Source organism: Myotis nattereri (assembly GCF_964212035.1).
Source record: "Myotis nattereri genome assembly, chromosome: 12".
In the NCBI taxonomy this organism is placed as follows: domain Eukaryota; kingdom Metazoa; phylum Chordata; class Mammalia; order Chiroptera; family Vespertilionidae; genus Myotis; species Myotis nattereri.
In genome coordinates this window covers 42,313,184-42,319,588 of record NC_138087.1, presented here as the reverse complement: position 1 = coordinate 42,319,588, position 6,405 = coordinate 42,313,184, and positions in this window count along the sequence as shown.

Below are 6,405 nucleotides of genomic sequence, written 5' to 3'. Positions count from 1 at the left end.
TTTGTAAAAGACTGAAGATTACTACTAAAGCAGATGTGCCCCAAAAAGATAGAAAATGTTGTGTCTTCCTACTTATAAAATCTAGAGAATGCAATTGTATTTTAAGGAGTCATGTGTGCATAAGCTTGTATTATTACTTGTATAATTAAAAATTGAAAACAACTCAGGTATCTAGCAGTAAAGGAGTGGATAAAAAGTGATATAATATGAATGAACTAGATATATAAAGAAGAATACATGCAGCCTGACTGGTTTGGCTCAGTGGATAGAGCATCGGCCTGTGGACTGAAGGGTCCTGGGTTCGATTTGGTCAAGGGCATGTACCTTGGTTGCGGGCACATCCCCAGTGGGGAGTGTGCAGGAGGCAGCTGATCGATGTTTCTCTCTTATCGATGTTTCTAACTCTCTATCCCTCTCCCTTCCTCTCTGTAAAAAATCAATAAAATATATTTTTTTTAAAAAAGAATACATGCAATAAAATATAATGTTGACCAACAAAAGCAGTGGCTAGGCATAAGTAAGTATGATGCAACTTAAGGAAAATTATTAAGCATCAAAATAATATTATATATAGCAGAAATATTTACATATGAGGTAATATTATAACCAGCATGATTGAGAAGGATACTTATACTAAATCTGGATAAAGATTAACCCTGAGGAGGGGAAAAAAGTGAATGGCATAGAGTATGGGTTTTTCAACATTCCCACATTTTTAAAATTTCTTTTTAAAAAAGCATTATTAAATAAGTAATTTTAGTTAAGCTTGAGTATTAGATACAAAGGTGTTTATTATAGCCTTTTTTGTAATTTTTCTATATGTTCAAAAGTTTCATAATTGTATGTGATAAAGGAATAAGACATTATATCTGACTTTTCCATATAATATCATATTTATGAGTTTCATCCATATTATCCTATCTAATAAAAGAGAAACATGGTAATTAGTGTACGACCGCTACCCTTCCCATTGGCTAATCAGGGCGATATGCAAATTAACTGCCAGCCAAGATGGCAGCCGGCAGCCAGGCAGCGTAAAGCGAACATGAGGCTTGCTTGCTTCAGTGACAGAGGACTCCAACGTTCCCTGCCTGCCGCTGCCGGCCTCTGAGCTGCACTCTAAGCAACTATGTTACAAATATAGAAGCTAAACAAAACCCCAGAAACCTGCTTTAGTCGCTGGGCTTCAGCCAGCAGGATCACAACATTGTTTCAAATACAGAAGGTAAACAAAGGCCAGAAACCTGCTTTCAGCAGCAGAGGCCTAAGAGCTGGAGCCTCAGAGCTAAAGCTGGCTCAGAATAAAAGAAAAAGAAAAAAATGAGCGGTTGGGAGCCTCAGTCACCCACCAGCCTAAAAACAGCCCTCAGCCCCTCACCCAGACTGGCCAGGCACCCCAGTGGGGACCCCCACCCTGAAGGGTGTGTGACCAGCTGCAAACAGCCATCATCCCCTCACCCAGGCTGGCCAGGCACCCCAGTGGGGATCCCCACCCTGATCCAGGACACCCTTCAGGGCAAACCAGTCGGCCCCCACCCATGCACTGGGCCTCTATCCTATATAGTAAAAGGGTAATATGCCTCCCAGTACCAGGATCAGCGAAGCCGCGAGGCCTCCCAGCACTGGGATCAGCGTGACAGGGGGCAGTGCCCAAACTCCCTGATCGCCCTGCGGCTCTGTGTGTGACAGGGGGTGGGGCCACAACCTCCCTATCCGCCCTGCTCTGTTCCTGACAGGGGAAGGCGCCCCAACCCCCTGATCAGCCCTGCTCTGAGCCTGATAGGGGGGAGCTCCCCAACCCCCTGATTGCCCTGTGGCTCTGTGTGTGACGGGGTGCGGCGCCCCAACCCCCCCCCCATACACACACACAGGCCCTGCTCTGTGTGTGACGGGGTAGAGCCATAACCTCCCCATCGGCCCTGCCCTGAGTGTGACAGGGTGCGGCGCCCCAACCCCCTGATCCTCCCTGCTCTGTGTGTGACAGGGGGTGGTGCCCCAACTCCCCTATTGGCCCTACTCTGTGAGTGACAGGGGGGAGCTCCCCAACCCCCTGATGGGCCCTGCTCTGTACATGACAGGGGGCAGCTCCCCTCTGTGCGTGACAGGGGGTGGCGCCGCAACCTCCCCATCGACCCTGCCTTGAGTGTGACAGGGGACGGTGCCCCAACCCCCCAATCAGCCCTACCCTGAGCGTGACTGAGGGTGGCATCAAAACCTCCCGATCCACCCTGCTCTGTGCATGACTGTGGGCGGCGCCCCCAACTCCCCAATCAGCCCTGCTCTGGGCCCAACCAGGGGCTGCACCTAGGGATTGGGCCTGCCCTCTGCCACTTGGGAGCAGGCCTAAGCCAGCAGGGCGTTATCTCCTGAGGGGTCCCATACTGCAAGAGGGCACAGGCCGGGCTTAGGGACCCCCCCACCCCGAGTGCACAAATTTTTGTGCACCGGGCCTCTAGTTGTATATTTTATTTATTTTTTTAAAATATATTTTATATATTTTTTACAGAGAGGAAGGGAGAGGGATAGAGAGGTAGAAACATCAATGAGAGAGAAACATTGATCAGCTGCCTCCTGCACACCTCCTACTGGGGATGTGCCCACAACCAAGGTACATGCCCTTGACTGGAATCGAACCTGGGACCTTTCAGTCCACAGTCCAATGCTCTATCCCTTGAGCCAAACCAGTTAGGGCATATATTTTATTATTTGGTGTATTACTGTCTTTTCATCATTCCCATTGCTCTAGGCTATTTAATTATATAACTACTAGAGGCCCAGTGCACAACATTCGTACACTGGGCGGGGTGGGGGGGGCATCCCTCAGCCTGGCCTGTGCCCTCGCACAGTCACCTGCCAGATTAAGAGCAGTCAGACATCCCCCGAGAGGTCCTTAGCACTGCTGCAGAGGCGGTAGAGGCTCCCACCACTGACGCTGCACTCGTCAGCCATGAGCCTGGCTTCTGGCTGAGCGATGCTCCTCCTGTGGGACCACCAGGGGGCAGCTCCTGTGTTGATCGTCTGCCCTCTGGTGGTCAGTGTGCATCATAGCGACTGGTCCTTCCACTGTTCAGTCAATTTGCATATTAGGGTTTTATTATATAGGCTATCATTATTTTTAATTCATGTTTTTCTAATCAAATACTAGAAATGTTTCTAATTTCTAGCGATTACAAAGCTATGCTGCTATAAGCATTCTTACACATATCTTCTGCTAGTTTTCATGGGATATATACATACATTCAACTTTAATCAAGATTGCCAGTTAGTTTTCTAAAGTTGTACCAAGTTATACTCTAAAACAGCTGTACATGAGAAATCCAGTTATTCCTTATCCTTTCAATATTTGGTATTGCTTATTTCATTTTAAAAATTCTGGTGGAAGAATTGTCTTTTTCCAGTGACCAATGAAGTCAAGCACCTTTTTACATAAATATTGGTCATTGGATTTTTTCTGTTTTGGACTGTCAGTGTAAGTTTTTTACTCATTTGTTTAATGGGTAATCTGCTTATTCCTTATTGATATGTAGGAGTTATCTATATTTTCTAGATTCTTTGTTCACAATGGTCAAAAACAGGAAGAACTTATCAATTTTTAAAAATATTTTAAATTTAAATAAATTTACTTGCACTCACAAACACCATGCACAAAATAATTAGCCAGTTATGAAGAAGTGATGGGTCCTAGAAGGATAATAAGAGCTTTGCATACTCCAGAGCATATTGTCTTCTTGAAATTGCTCAAATGCCTCCATGTTAGCATGGTAACAAAAGAAGCTGATTTTTCAGGGACTGACTTCATGGGACCTCACCAACTTCCCTGATCTAGACTCTAGGGACTTGATGCATGTCCCTGCTACTGAGCTGGTCATCTGCAGTTGAGATGATTGGAATTAAGAACAAGGTGGTGACCTTTCCTATTTCTATAGATTTTTCTGAAACCTTGTATTCTATTGTGACCCAAGGATAAGAGAAAAAAAATGCCAAAAATTCACTCATATTGAACTTATTGCTATTCTCAGAGGATGAGTTTTGAGGTAAATATTAATTTGATTTATAACTTTAAGGCATATTATACTTCTAGTGTTATCATTCTAGTAGCTACAAAATAAAAATAGCTAACATGCTTGCGCTAAGATCTTATCTCTCTACCTCACTTTTGTGGGTGAGAAATCTTAGAAGAGATAGAAACTCAGATTCAGTTATGGCTTAGTGTCTATTCCTGTGTGACTTAGGAAAAGTCAGTAAATGATGTGGTGAGTCAACTATTACACTCCTACCAGCAGGATCACGCTATGATTCGTAATTTCATGTTTCACAAGTCTTTTTTTATCCTTGAATATGGTATCTCCATTCCTCTCTATATTTTCTCTTTTAAAAAAGTGGGGGGGGGGGGAGAATAAGACTATCCCACTGGCCATTGCAACTAATTTTATCCCCAATAAATTTCCCAGAAGTTTTGGGGAAAGAAAATTAAGATGTATATTAAGACCAAGAGGTCAAACTCTGCTTTCTAGGTCCAAGGAAAGCAAAATAGCTATTTAAATTCAAAGTTGTGAAATTTCAGGTTTCCCAATGCCAGTTTAATTACCATGCACTCTGTACACAAATTCTTTTATAACCCTTAGTAATTTGTGCTAGCATAGTGCTTTTTCTTTCTTTGTCAACCAACTTGTATCAAAGCATTTTGATGAGAAAAAAATATGTATATATCCTATATAATAAAAAAGTAATATGCAAATTGATCCTAACTACGGAACGACTAGTCGCTATGATGTGTACTGACCGCCAGGAGCAGATGCTTAATGCAAGAGCTGCCCCCTGTTGGTCAGTGTGCTTCCATAGGGGGAGCACCACTTAGCCAGAAGCCAGCTCATGGCTGGCCAGTGCAGCGGCAGTGGCAGGAGCCTCTCCTACCTCCACGGCTCTGCTAAGGATGTCTGACTAACAGCAGTTCCCGGGCTGCCAGAGGGATCTCTGACTGCCAGTTTAGGCCTAATCCCCCAGGGAGCGGGTCTAAGCTGGCAGGTGGACATCCCCCAAGGGCTCCCAGGCTGCCAAAGAGATGTCTGACTGCCAGCTTAGGCCTGATCCCATGGGGAGCTGGCCTAAGACATCATTCGGACATTCCCCGAGGGGTTCCAGACTGCGAGAGGGTGCAGGCCGGGCTGAGGGACCTCCCCAAGTGCACAAATTTTCATGCACTGGGCCTCTAGTCTATATATATAAAAGCCTAAGTGACTGAACGACCGAACAACTGGTTGACCAGTTGCTATGACACACACTGACCACCAGGAGACAGATGTTCAACACACAGGATCAGCTCCCTCCTGTGGGGATCAGGCCAAAACTGGCTATCCGACATCCCCGAGGGATCCCAGATTGCAAGAGGGCACAGGCCAGGCTGAGGGATCCCACCGGTACACGAATCCATGCACCAGGCCTCTAGTGTATATATAAACTCATTTCAGGACAATATTTGTTTGAGTAATAGATGTTACTTATCCAAAAGCCCAATGGACAGGAATACATTTATTGCTAGAAAGAATATAAAATGGTACAGCCCTTAAAAGTTAGCCTCATAGTTCCTTAGAAAATTAAAATTGTCTTACGGTACAATCCTGCTATTGCCTTCCTAGCTACTTACTCAAATGAGTTGGCCAACCTATGGCTATAAAAAATCTGCACAAAAATGATTATAGCAGCTTTATTTACAATTTGCCAAAAATTGGAAGCAACCAAGATGTTCTTCAAGAAGTAAATGAATAAACAAATTGTTGCATATCCATACAATGGGATTTTATTCAACAATAAAAAGAAATGTGCTGTCAAACCAGAAAAGGATATGGAGGAATCATACATACCTATTGCTAAGTGAAATAAGGAAGTCTGAAAAGGCTTTATAATGTATGAGTTCAACTCTATGACGTTCTGGAAAAGGCATATACTAGAGCAGTGATTCTCCCACGGTATGCGGCAAGAATTTTAAAAACATGCAACACCTGACTATTTAGATTTTCAAATAAATAAATGGCAACAGCCAGAACAATAGCTGTACAGTGTGAAGGAATCAAAATTATACCTATTTTTTGTCAGATCGGCAAAAAAATATAATACATTTTTTAGTGTGCAGAATTTGATTAATTAGTTAATATATTTCATGAGATGAAAAAAAGTTGAAAATTGCTGCTCTAGAAAGAAAAAAAAGATCAGTGGTTGCTAAGGTTTTGGGGATGGAAAAGGGAATAAATAATTGGAACACAGGAGATTTTTAGGCAGAAAACTATTTTCTATGATAATATAATGTTATATACATTATGTATTTGGCAATATCCACAGAACTATACAATGTGAAGAGTGAGCCATAATATAAACTATGGCATTAATGAATAATAATATATCAATATT